This window comes from Neovison vison, chromosome 5 (assembly GCF_020171115.1).
Source record: "Neovison vison isolate M4711 chromosome 5, ASM_NN_V1, whole genome shotgun sequence".
NCBI classification, from domain to species: Eukaryota; Metazoa; Chordata; class Mammalia; order Carnivora; family Mustelidae; genus Neogale; species Neogale vison.
Genome location: NC_058095.1, coordinates 97,988,941 through 98,003,114, shown reverse-complemented (window position 1 = coordinate 98,003,114; position 14,174 = coordinate 97,988,941). Strand labels below are relative to the sequence as shown.

Below are 14,174 nucleotides of genomic sequence, written 5' to 3'. Positions count from 1 at the left end.
AGCTCACAAAGGAGGACAGCCAGAAAAGAAGGAAAGAAAAAGGGAATTACAAAAAGCCAGAAAATAATAAGATGACTTTAGTAAGTCTTTAGCTATTAATAATTCTTCTAAATGTAAATGGATTTATCCTTTAATCAAAAGCCATGAAGTGGTAAAATGAATAAAATAATAAGATTCAACTATACACAGCTTACAAGAGACTTACTTCAGCTTTAAGGACACACATATACTCAATGTGAAGGGATGCCAAAAGATATTCTATACCAGTGCAAATCAAAAGAGAATACGGGTAACGATATCTATATTAGACAAAAAGACTTTAATACAAAAATTATAACATGAGATAAAGACTATATATATGTCTCATACATATGAGATAAAGAAGACATATATTTAAACTACATTATCACATATAAAATAATAAAAAGATGAAAGGATCAATTCATGAAGAGGGTATAATAACCTTAAATATATATGCACCCAACATTAGAGGTCCTAAATATACCAAGCAAATACTAACAGACTGGAAGGGAGAAAAGGCAACTACTATCATAATAGTACAGTACTTCAGTACCCCGCTTTCAATAGTGGATAGATCATACAGACAGAAAATCAATAAGGTAACATTGGGCTTGAACTATACTCTAGACCAAATTATCCTAACAGAATGTATGAAACATTCTATGTGATAGCAGCAGAATACACATTCTTATCAAGAGCACATGAAACATTCTCCAGGATACATTATATGCTAGCTCGCAAAGCAAGCATCATTCACAATATTTATTTATTATTTATATATGAATTTACTTACATATTATTTTTTATTTATTATTTTATTATATAGACAGAGCCAGAGAGCACAAGAGGAGGAAAAGGCAGAGGGAGAGGGAGAAGCAGGGTCTGCACTGAAAAGGGAGCCCGAAATGGGGCTCAATCCCAGGACCCTGGGATCATGACCTGAGCCGAAGGCAGATACTTAAACATGTGAGTCACCCGGGTGCCTCTCATTCACACTATTTAAATCATGGAGGTAACCCAAGTGTCTGTCAATGAATGAATGAATGAATAAGCAATGGAATATTATTAATCTTTATTATATAACGGTATGAAAGTACTTAATACCACTGAATTATACACTTAAAATGATTAAGATAGTAAATTTTATACATACTGTACTATGATAAAAATATTAGAAAAATTAAATGTATGCCTCTTTAGTTCCTTCCACCATCTTCTCTCCCCTCCTTCCTTCCTTCCTTCTTTTTTTTTTTTTTTTTTTCCCCCTTCCATTCCTGATGCCTGGTAACAACTGAACTGATTTCTGCCCTTATACTTTTCCTTTTTCTAGAAAACGATATACAGATAGAATCACATGGTAGACAGTGGGCTTCTGTGCCTGGCTTCTTTCACTTAACATTACACTGTAGGGCCTCAATTTGTTACTGCATGCATCAATGTTGTTTCTTTTCATTATTGTGTGGTGTGTTGTATGGATGTACCACAATCTGTATACTATTTCCCAGTGGACAGACATTTGGTTGGTACCCAGTTTGGGGTTTTATGAATATATCTGATGTTAACATTTACATACAGATCGCTGTGTGTGAGCTACTTATAATTTTTCATTTTTTAAAACTTACTTTTTCTAACTTCTTACCATTCCAAATAGGAGAACATTAGCAGGGTCCTGTAAGTCACTGAAAGGTGGAGGTGTCAGGAATTGATGAGGGCCAGTTCAAGTGGTTTTAACTGGATACGTCATTCTAAAATCTTCCCTTTATCCCCATTCTGCTTTGGTATTCTGTTCAGTTTCAAATGTGGTTTTCTGATCTGACTCACATCTTAATTCCAGCCACTTGTTAGAAATTACATTGGTTGCAAAATGGCAGGAAGAAAAGATCAAATCTCTTTTGGATTTAAATTTGGAATGAAATGGGACTTTTGTTTAAATTCAATAGAAGCAGTTAACAAAGGAATAGAGACCTTAAAGATGTTTCATTAAAATTACCCATAATGCTACTCTGAGTGATTCATGGTTTTGAGCATTTAAATGAGTCATATTCACCCAAAAGCCTAAACTAATTTCTATTCTAAATGAGGTTCTTAGGGAAATTCTATTAACCATTTAAGCACCATGCAAATTCTCCCCAGCTCAGGTTCTTCCTCCTTCATGAAGGAGGCTCTTTCCTCAATCAATTTTCCCTTCTCTGATTCTCTAAATTCGTTTTGACAATACACTATTCATTTGCTCTCTTATATAAGTTATGCATCCTTATTTAATTCAGTGTGCATGGGGATGCCTGGGTGGCTCAGTTGGTTAAGTGGCTACCTTTGGCTCAGATCATCATCCCAGAGTCCTGGGATTAAGTCCTGCATCAGGCTCCTTGCTCAGTGGGGAGCACTCTCCCCACTCTCTTTTCTCTCTGCCTGCCACTCCCCCTACTTCTGCTCTCTCTTCCTCTCTCTCTCCCTGACAAATAAATAAATAAAATCCTTTTAAAAAAATTCAGTGTGTTGGGGCGCCTGGGTGGCTCAGTGGGTTAAGCCGCTGCCTTCGGCTCGGGTCATGATCTCAGGGTCCTGGGATCGAGTCCCGCATCGGGCTCTCTGGTCAGCAGGGGGCCTGTTTCCTCCTTTCTCTCTGCCTGCCTCTCTGCCTACTTGTGATCTCTCTCTGTCAAAAAAAAAAAAAAAAAAAAAAATTCAGTGTGTGTGTGTGTGTGTGTGTGTGTGTGTTAATGTATGATTTATGTTAGAAGATTTAATCTCGGAGGAGCCATAAAAGGATTTGGGGAGAAGAGCTCTTTTCTTTCCATCTGGAATCAGCCATCAGCTCCAAGGTAAGCCAAGATGGGTGCTTACAAGTACATCCAGGAGCTATGGAGGAAAAAGAAGTATTACATAATGTCTTTTGTTTTCAGGTTGCACCACTGGTGGTCCTGCTATCTCTCTGAGCTCCACAGGGCCTCCTCTCCCTACTCAATCCACCAAACTGCCCAATAAAGTGCGTAGACTATGGCATAAGGCCAACCAAGGTTATGCCATATATCGGATTCATGTGTGACACGGTGGCAACAAACACCCAGATCCTAAGGGTGCTACCTATGCCAAGCTTGTCCATCATGGTGTTAACCAGCTGAAGTTTGCCCAAAGCCTTCAGTCTGTTGCAGATGAGAGAGCTGGACACCACCCTGGGGCTCTGAGAGTCTTGAACACTTACTGGGTTGGCAGAGATTCTACATACAAATTCTTCCAGGTTATCCTCCTTGATCCATTCTATAAAGCTATCGGAAGAAATCCTGACACCCAGTGGATCACCTAACCAGTCCATAAGCACAGGGAGATCTGAGGGTTGGCAACAGCAGGCTCAAGAGCCCTAGCCATGGAAAGGGTCACAAGTTCTACCACACTATTGGCTGTTCTTGCCTCCCAACATGGAGAAGACACAATACTCTCCAAGTCCACCATTACTGCTAAAATAAGTAATGCTTGTAAAATTCTTACCTAATAAACAATTTAGGACATTCAAAGAAGAAAAGAAAATTAATCTCCAAAAGGTCAGGGATCATAGTCAGAGAGCATTAGAGCAAAAAGAATCTTATAGAAATTATTTTATTCTTCCTGATTAAACAATTATGAAGCTGTTTCCCTGTGTTGAGTGTCTTCTATGTGCCATGAATTATACTGGCCAATTTATTTATATTTCATCATTTAATTTAATCTATCCTTATAGTAACTTCATATTAAGGTGGCATAAGCAGCAATAAAAAGATGAAATTTCTAATCAGACAGAATTAGATTCTAATTTCACCTCTGTTCCCTACTACCTGTGTGATATTAATGTCTTAACCTCTTAAATCTTTTGTGTTTGTTAACAAGAGTATAATACCTCCATCATAACCTAAAAGGACAAATAAACATAATGTACATGAGATGTCTAATACCTAGTAAACTCTCAAAAGTAAGAATTATATTGCTTCCTTTGTCTAGATGATGAAATTGCAGTTCAGAGTGGTGAATTCATTTAAGATCACAGATAAGTGGCCGAGCCAAATTATGAGCTAAGACAGCCACTCCATACCTTATCTTATGAACACCCATTTCTTTTTTCTTTTTAATTTTTAAATATTTTATTTATTCATTTGACAAAGAAAGATAAAGAGAACAAGTAAGGTGGGGGGCAGAGGCAGAAGCAGGCTCCCCTCTGAGCAAGGAGCCTAATGCAGTGTTCAATCCCAGGACCCTGGGATCATGACCTGAGCTGAAAGCAGACACTTAACCAACTGAGTCACCCAGTTGCTTATTTCTTACACTTCTTTACACGTCTCTGTAGCACTTGTTACACCTAAGTACTTAAATAAGCTGTACTTGTGGTAGATTAGTTGAAGGTAGAGAGATATTAATATCAGTAATTAGAAAAGGGTCTTTCTGTGCACCTTACTATATAAATGAAATTGGTTAAGCTTTCAATTCCATCCCCTAAGGAAGTTCAGATGGCACTGAGATTTCCAAAGAAGTCCTAGAAGATCCACATTCTCTTGGACTCCATGCTCCCGGGTCTCCCTTCTGTGTTATCTTGATCTCATACCTGAGATAGTCTTATCTGACTAAAAGCAAAATCTTCTGAGAGGTTGTCATACCTCCCTTCACCCAAGGAGAGCTTCACTCCCAGTAAGGAGATGACCAGTCACACTGGGATAGAGAGACCACAAGAACAAATATTCTCTCAAACTGTCATATCTTCCATTTATTCTCCTAAAAGCCCATTTATCTTTCCTAAAGCCCATTTGTTTTCCCACAGAAGCCCTTTCTCCCTGATCCCTTTCCACTATGAACTTGCCATACAAACCCCTATCTCTAGCTGTTTTGGTGAACCTCTTCATCTGAATGGTTCCCCCACACAAAATAACTTTTTTTCCTGTTAATTTGTCTACTTTCAGTTAATTTGTAATTGCCCTCCATCCTTATCTCTGGAATTAAGTTGGCAGATGGAAAAATTTTCCTCCCAATTAAAGTTGCATGTATCTCATAGATGTATACGGAGTAGACTTTCTTAAGATCTGAGAAGTAAGAAGGAACAGTTGAGTTTCAATTATTGTCTTTGTTATGAGGCCATGCGTCCTTCCCTGACACCTAAATGCAGACTTTTCCAGGCAATGTCATCAAGGAGTCCAGCAGACAAGGTTCTCCCTTTTAAAAAACACCTTCCTTCAAAAAGTAGCTGTGTCTGTAACTAATGCTTTCTATTAAATGTATGTACAGTTGTCTGTGTACTTGTGGGCATATGCTGCATCTTGTTCCACTGGGGTCTTACTGTTCTCTGCTCCTCATGTCATACAAAGTAATCTCATTGAAGGACTAAAAAGGCTGCATGATTTTCATATGGTTTGCTTGCTTTGGGGATGGATTGGATGCTACAGGAATATTTCCATATTTAAGAATTGGTGAAGAATTTTCTGAATATCTTTCTCCCCAGAACTTTTTATCTTTCTCACCAGAATCAAGTGAGATCAAGTGACTGGTCAATTTTATTCATTCCTGTATTCCTCCTAGTATATAAAACTCAGCTTCTAGCACATAATAGGTATTTAACAAGTATCTGTTGAATGAGTGATTGAATGGCCTCTCATCACCATTCCTACTGCCATGGTCTCTCTCTCACAGTCCTTTTTCTGTGCTGTTGCATCAACTTCTCATCTCCTTAGGTACAGGCGTCACACTTTTCATCTATTGTCAACATAGTATTTCCTTCCATATACAGCAAACCTATTTATTCTACTCCCCTCTTGAAAGACTTTTATTCACTTCCTATTGTCTGGGGGGAAAAAAAGGTAGAAACTCTAGGTAGTCCACAAGGACTTCCATGATCTATACCCAGCCTGCCTCTTGAGGTTCTGATTGAGTCACTATTCCCCCAACATGATGCCCAGGGACCCCATGGTTGAGTGAGTCAGCATCTCACCATCTGATGAATAAATAGGCTAAAAGTCAAAGCGGTTAATATGCCTCAAGTCACAGAGATTCCATTCTTTACACTTTTATCATTTGTCCTTAATGCTCCCTTTTGTTCTTACATTTAAACCTCTCCTCTCTACAAAACCCCAACCCTTCCTTTGAACCTCAGCTTCTTTCAGAATATTCCACGTCTCCCAACAATCTCCACCCAGTTTTAGGCCCTAACCTCCTGGAATTTTAACTTCTTCTACCTAGACATCTAGAATGTCTGGAAAGAGCAGCTCTGGCCAGGACTGAATTCCATGCCAGGCAGAAAATGACCCAGCCTAAGAAGCTCTTGATTTGAATCTCCCTGATGACTAATGACGATGAACATTTTCATGTGTCTGTTAGCCATTTGTATGTCTTCTTTGGAGAAGTGTCTGTTCATGTCTTCTGCCCATTTTTTGATGTGATTATCTGTTTTTTGAGAGTTGAGTTTGAGGAGTTCTTTGTAGATCTTGGGTATCATGCTGAGTGAAATAAGTCAAACAGAGAGAGTCAATGACCATATGGTTTCAATTACTTGTGGAGCCTAAGGACTACCATGGAGGATATTAGGAGAAGGAGAGGAGAAGGGAGTTGGGGGAAATCAGAGAGGGAGATGAACTGTGAGAAACTGGAGTCTGTGAAACAAACTGAGGGTTTTGGAGGGGGTGTGTGGGGGTGTGGGGGTGTGGGTGAGCCTGGTGGTGGGTATTAAGGAGGACGTGTATTGCATAGAGCACTGGGTGTAGTGCATAAACAATGAATCTTGGAACACTGAAAAAAATAAAGTTTAAAAAAAATTTTTTTTTTAAAAAGAAGCTCTTGACTTGTAGCTTCTCATGGTGTAAAGCCAGTCGGCTTTCTCACTGAATTAATTTTATTGAATCAAGTCCAACCCCATTATTAAGTTACAATGAGCAATACAAGTAACCTGGCTCGTAATGGTACACTTTTAGCCTGAAAGAGTTAATAGGGCTTGCAGATTAACCACAAGGGAGCTTCTGATCCTGTTCATTAAGACACTAGGGATTCCAGCAAGTGTTTGGAGCTACAAATAAATTAGTTTCCTGCTAAGTAAGCCATCTGGGATTGTCCCCAGGAAGCTTCTAAAAGTCAGAAAATTCTCATGATGAAACAACCTCTGCATTTCTAATATCAGCTGCCAAGATCTCACCAGGTGATCTCCAAGGGTAGCCCCAAATAATGCACACCACAATTTGACAAGCATCTGTGTCAGGAGAACAATCAACTTTCTCTAAAACAACTATTTTTTTTTTCTTGATGCCTCCCTAAAATTGATTGGTTAACTGTGGCCTCTTACATATCTGTACATCTTATATATACCTAAAATATCAGGAAAATATATTAATTTACTTGACCCGAATACCTGATTATTCTTTCTCTTTTTCTTTTTTTTAAGATTTTAAAAATTTATTTGAAAGAGAGAGAGAGAACACAAGTAGGCAGAAAGGCAGGCAGAGGGAGAGGCAGAAGCAAGCTCCCCGATGAGCAGGGAGCCTGATATGGGGCTCAATCTCAGGACGATGAAACCATGATCTGAACCCAAGGCAGATGCTTAACCAACTGAGCTACACAGGTGCACCTACCTGATGATTCTCATTTGTTTAATTCCACTTGCCACCATTTGTTTCCAGAAGAATAGCATGTGTTTCTTTTAGTATAGCAAAATGAAAATAAAGTCCCTGAAATTCTAGATATTTGGTAGAAGAGCAATCTTATCTTTTCTGTATTGTTTAACACAGATTTTTTAGCTTTAGTTCGATCATCTGCATTAGAATAAACATTTGGATTTTTCTGGATTTCCACTCATAGACTAAATTCCTATAATTAAAGGACTACCGAGACTATCAAGAATCATTGGAACCATCCAGATTATTGCAGAAAAAAAAATGTTTATGTCTAAATGCCATAAAATAATTATTTTATTCTTGAATTTCTCTGTAGTGATAGAAATACAATAATATCCTATTCATGTAATATTTCCTGAGGAAATAATAAATCATTATTTCAGACTTCAGGAAAAAACTTACTTTTCCTATGTTGTGGGAAAACATCACCTGTAGTTGGTTCTTTGGGTGGCAAAGCATATGTGCAGTAATTCCAAGTCATTTTAACTTCTGCAGATGTCACTGAGGAGAGATGTTCATACTACTCACTGAGAATCTCATTGGTGTTTTGTGTGAAAATTTCTTATGCCATCACACATCTTAGCAGACCACAGTTCATAGACTGTGTCAGAGACATCTTACCAAAGAAATAGAATTTTAACTTCTTAAAATTGTGAAGAGCTTCATTTTCTAAGACTTCTTCCAGGAATGTAAAATATCTGGTCGGTAAACTTAAAAATCCTGTCAAATCATGTATCTGGTATCATAAAAATCTTTTCTTCGCTACATTCAAGCAGTAACATTTATGACTTCTCAAATAAATAATGTGGTAGAAAATGGTTTCATGGGAGTTTCCAAATGACTGACAAGTCTTAAGGTTGCAGGCTAGATGATATCTCTTGCTATTGAGGTTTTTTTCCACAAAGAGGAGAAAATTCCATGGGAGAATTCTAATAAGAAATTGAGTCTCAGCCCTTGAACTTCTTAAGGAGTGAGTCTAATGATTGGAGGAGATATGTGGATACCAATCTGTCAGTACACAAGTGATTTGATTGTATATATCCTTGAGTACATTTTTCCTCCCATATTTGTGTGTGTGTGTGTGTGTGTGTGTGTGTGTGAGTGTGCATGTGCTTGGGGATGATGTACTTAAATTGGATGAAGGTGTATAGCAAAGGAGTAGTTTTATTACCTCATCTTTAAATTTGATCTTATCTTCTCTGCATTATCTGCACACTGATTTTCAGTATGTAGCTAATATAATATCTTAAAAGGATGGTATTGTAAGAGTTGTACTAGCTTTTCCAAAGTGATTTCAGCATTTTAAACCAGCCTTTTTCTACTGAGATTCTGTGATAGAATCAAATCCTACAAAACATTTAAATGACTATATTCTTCACTCCAAGGATGGTACTTAACTAGTGCCATTTTATTTTTTTTTTTAAGATTTATTTATTTATTTGAGAGAGAGAGAGAGAGAGAGAGAGAGAGCATGAGCAGGGGAAGGAACAGTGGAGGAAAGAGAGACCCCTCACGCAGACCTCCCACTGAGTGTGGAGCACATCATGAGGCTCAATCCCAGGATCCTAAGATCAAAACCTGAGCCAAAATCAAAGGTTGGCCACTTAACCAACTGAGCCATCCAGGCACCCCTATCTAGTACCATTTTAGATGCATAGAAAGAAGTCAATCCATTACATACCAATGAATACCTCAGGGTATATATGTGCATATGTGTATTTATACGTGCATTTTATATATTTATAAATGTGTAATATATATAATTAAATAAAGTTCTATAATCCATTAGAAGTATAAATTATGATTTTGTTATATATAAATAAAATCCTACATACAAAATTCAGAGAATGGGTATGATAGTAGAAAAGTTAGACTCAGGCTGTCTAATACATTGCAATAAAAATGTGATATTTAAAAAAATGTTTACATCTGTTGTGTTTGCATAATTTTTACTTCTACAACACATTGTAATCTTAACCTATTTCACAGAGCCAGAAACTGAGTCTCAGGGGGTATCGTACTGGTCTCCAAAGAAAGCTCCTCAGTAAACTATATATCCTGGAATTCTGGACTGAGACTCTTTTCAACTAATATATTGTGGCAGAAATAAGGCTGTGTGTCTTGTGAGGTTAAGTAGGAAGAAGTCTTACAGCTTTATCCTTAATCTCTTGGAAATTAAGGAACTACTTGGAACCCCAGCATTGGTATGAAGATTATTTTAATTTTAAGCCTAAGACATTTGAGATTCAATAGATGCAAAAAGAAGTCTTCTCTGAGTGTTCGTTATCTAACTAAAAACAACTTCTGGGAAATGAGGCTGCCATAAATTCCCTCTTTAGAGTGAATCTATTGCCAAGAGGAAGAACTAGCATAAACCTACCATTGATTCCTTTTTGAGGAGTTTTATGACCCTGAAGAAGACCAAAAGACCACTCATACCTGTAGAGACAAACATTATCGCAAGCTTTCTTCTCTCGCATTTATTCTTCTAAAATCTCATTTGTTTTTCCTAAGGAAAGTTTCTTTTCTTTTTTTTTTTTTTAGCAATTTTTTAAAAAGATCTTATTTATTTATATGTGAGAGAAAGAGAGAGTAAGAGCATGAGCTGGGGGAAGGAATAGAAGGGGAGGGAGAAGCAGACTCCCTGCCCCAACATGGGGCTTGATCCCAGGACCCTGGGATCATGACCTGAGCCAAAGGCAGACACTTAGACGTCTGAGCCACCAGGTGCCCCAGAAACTTATTCGTTCTTTATGAGCATCTTCCTATCCCTTTTCTTTACTAAGTTGTATATATAAGCCTCCAACTTTACTCATTGAATCAACCAGCTACTTCTCTTTTTGGCTGCTGTATATGTAAACCTTTTTGTCTCATTAATCTTCTTTTTTTCTTTTCTTTCAGTTTAATTTACAGGGCTCTGGAAAATGAACCTAGGGGGACAGAGGAAAATTATTTTCTTCCCAATAAAACACTACCTCTTAGAGCCTGAGCCTCCAAAGCAGAAGTCCAACTGTCCTGAAACTACCCTTCTGAGAGGAAGTCTGAGCAGGTGTGGAGAGATAATGCCAGTTCATAGATACCAGGCTTGTGAGTGGAATAGTCTCAGGCCCTCCAGACCAGAGAAGTCACCAGCCAATACTACAATGATTCCACATGGAGAAAAATCATCCAGTGGAAACATACCTGAATTTCTAACCTATTAAATTGTGAAGCATAATGAGATGATTATTGTTTTAAGTCACTGGGCTTTGTGTAGTTTGGTATATGGTAGTAGATAACTGTGACACGGAGGTTAAGTGGCATGTTTTAGACTCATAGTTTCTTAGCAGGCATGCCAGAAGAAAGCCAAGCTTCCTCACCTGCTGTTCCTGAACCAGCTTTAACTTTGAGGCACTAAAACACCTCATGTAAGAGTTCAAAAGCAAGAAGTGCTCACTGTCCCCAGGACCCCTGGACACCATCTCAGTGATTAACTCTCCTCTGTAACATTCTGGTTTTATTGAATAAAGATAATCATGATGACTATAACCCTATCTACCATTCTATAACTTAGTTTGATTGACTTCAAAAATTTTCCTGTGAAAGTAGCTTGGTAGAGGAAAAAGAAAAAGGTTACTGTGATTTGGGGTGGGGACAGATTGAAACTGAAGAGAACACCCAGTTAAATTTGAATTTCAGATAAAGAACAAATACTTTTCTAGTATAAGTATGTACTCTTCAATATTTGGGACATTCTCATGTTTTAAAAAGTAGCAGGCATTTACCTGAATTTCAAATTTAACTGAGATTCTTCTATTTAATCTGGCAGCTCCCAGATGGGGAAAGTTTATGGAAAAAAAGGAGGTTGAGGCTGTAGAGAAAAACATTTCTTTACTTCAAAGTATTGTTGAGGGCCAATCCTTTGTAGCCCATTATTTTGTCCAGTAGTCTGCTTACCCTTACATACAAGAAGGTGTGCAGCTTCAGTGTTGAAACATTCCTGTGACTTCAAAAGCCTTATGAAAAGTGAGTTAGCAGGCTTTATTCCATGTATAAAGCACGACATATACCCTTCCACATGATTTATCCAGAGCCACATGTTTAGCACTTGGAGCATAGCTTGAAATTCAAAAGCAAACAAGAAAGTCACAAAGCCCACGTACTTGACTCATAAAGAGACTTGATTATAACTGTGTATACATTTTGATGAACATTTTGAAAACTTGGTAAAAACTAACAGTAACAAGAAAGTACAGCTGACCTTAAGTATGGTGACAGCAGAACTATAAGACACACATATCAGAATTCCAAAGCAATTTGAGTAAGGTTCCCCACTACCACCCACCACTTTAATTGTTCCTGTTTCAAAAACTATTGAAGTCAAGTACAAACAGCAGATGTGTCCTGGTGACCTTAAATCAATGAGAGATTACCCACTTTAGTGTATTTAGTTGAAGAGGGAAGACTAGTGTACAGCCATCTTGAAAAAAAAAGGTTAAAATTTCCAAAAAACTCTGTGGGGGAGGACTGATGGTTAAAACATATAGTTCTTTGATCTGGAAAACTCATATATGTGAATTCCTTAAAGATGTCCCTAATATTAAAAGAGGCGTTGGGTCTGAGACTATGTTTTTGAATTACAGTGCAAAACCACTTCTATGATATGGTCCTTTGGCATACTCTCTTGGCACCTATTTTCATGTAAAACATTAAAATGTCAGAATAAAGAGAGAGAGAAAGAAAGGAAAGGGAAGGGAAAGAGAAAGGAGGAGGAGGGAAGGAAGGAAGAAAGGAAGAAGGAAGGAGAGAGAGAAAGAGAGAAAGAAAGAGAAAGGAAGGAAGGAAGGAAGAGGGAGGGAAGGAAAAAAGGGAAGGAGGAAGGGAAAGAGGGAAGGCAAATGTCCAGAATAATACAAGCATTATCAAGAGCCCTAACCATGCCATCAAAATATGCCACCTTCAAAATGTTAATGTGAGATGTCCACTTCAGTAAGAGACATGATGTGAAAATTGGAAGGGATGTGTGTGAAAAATTAATTCCAGGAATACTCTCTTGTTTTAAGAGTGCAGACCAACAGGAAGATGATATTCCAGATAGTATTTCCTGACTGTTATTCAGGTTGTGATTTTGCAGCATAGTAAGCATAGCTTTGGGTGATAATAAAGGACAATGAATGAATTTGTGCTCACCAGCGGGCATATCTTTTCCTTGGCTCAGAATTTAAGAATAGGCAAGGGAGAGCAGTGCAAAGCTAGTTTTTCTTTTATGATTTATTACATTGCAGACTACTAACAAGAAATGTGCTCCAAAGACGTGTGGGTCAGGTGGGAGGAATCTTTGCCCTAGTGCCTAACCAAAATTTAGTCAAATTCAATTAGCTAGTTACCTCCTCAGTAGTTTGAGTACTTCTGGAGGAAGCTGAATTTTGGTACTGTACAATCTGAACAAACAGCATCCGGGTCACTGGGGAATTTGTTTGAAGTATAAATTCTCATCCTTCCTCGCTCTCCACTCCTGTCGAAGCAGAAACTCCAGGAATGGGTTCCCATAATCTGTGTTTTATCAAGCCATCCCGGTGATTCTGATACTGCTAAGGTTAAGAATCTCTGATTTAGAGAATTAAGGATTAAGTAGTAATAATTATTAATTATTAATTATTAAGTAGTAGTTTTTTTGGTATTAGAAATCCTATCATCACTCCAAGAATGTGAATTATTTGTGTGTTTGTTTAGCTTATACCTAGAATATTCTTCTATCTTCCTTTTCTTATTTTGGTATATATAACTATAATTGCTACTTTTCATGAGAACTACTGCAGAATCCAAGGAACAAGGGAAGTCGTAAAATTTCCCAAATAATAGTAACAAGTACTAAGTGGGGCTATTCTTGTCAAGAAGGGCTCTTGACATTATGATTAGTAGCTCAGAACCTTCTTAGATCCATGAGTCATGTCATTTCTCCTGCAATAGAACTCCTATTTCCTTCCTGGGAAGGGCTGCCCAGATATAGCCAACAAAAATACTGGATATCAAATTAAATTTTAACTTCAGACAAACAGCTAAATTTTTTTTCTAAGTTTTATTTATTTAAGCAGTCTCCACATCCCACATGGGGCTTGAACTCGTGACCCTGAGATCAAGAGTCACATACTCCACTGACTGAGCCAGTCAGGTGTCCCACAAACAACTAAATCTTTAAGTATAAGTATGTCCCAAGCAATGTGTATGATATACTTGTACTTCAATTATTGTTTATCTGAAAATTGAATTTAATAGTTTCCTGAGTTTCTTCGGGCAGCCCTAATCCCAGGGACAATGAAAAGTAAAGAGAAGGCTCTCAAGTTTAAATCAGTTCAATACATACACATGTATGTCCCCTTAGAAGTAAGAAAAACTAAAGAGTATTTCTATCATATCCTTCATTATTAATGAAATCATTTGCAAATAGGTGGCTTTGGAAGTGAAGTGTAAGACTGTTCCCATCTATTTCCTCACCATAGGCTGCCAAGTTATTACACTCCTTGCCCTGGGGGGTGGGGGACAGGTCTAGGGTCATAGGGG

The 14,174-nt window shown here is 37.8% G+C and overlaps 1 pseudogene; it reads left to right on the top strand.

The window, feature by feature from the left end:
• Positions 1–2,726: 2,726 nt before the first annotated feature.
• LOC122907432 lies at positions 2,727–3,480 on the top strand (annotated as a pseudogene).
• The last annotated feature ends 10,694 nt before the right edge of the window (positions 3,481–14,174 follow it).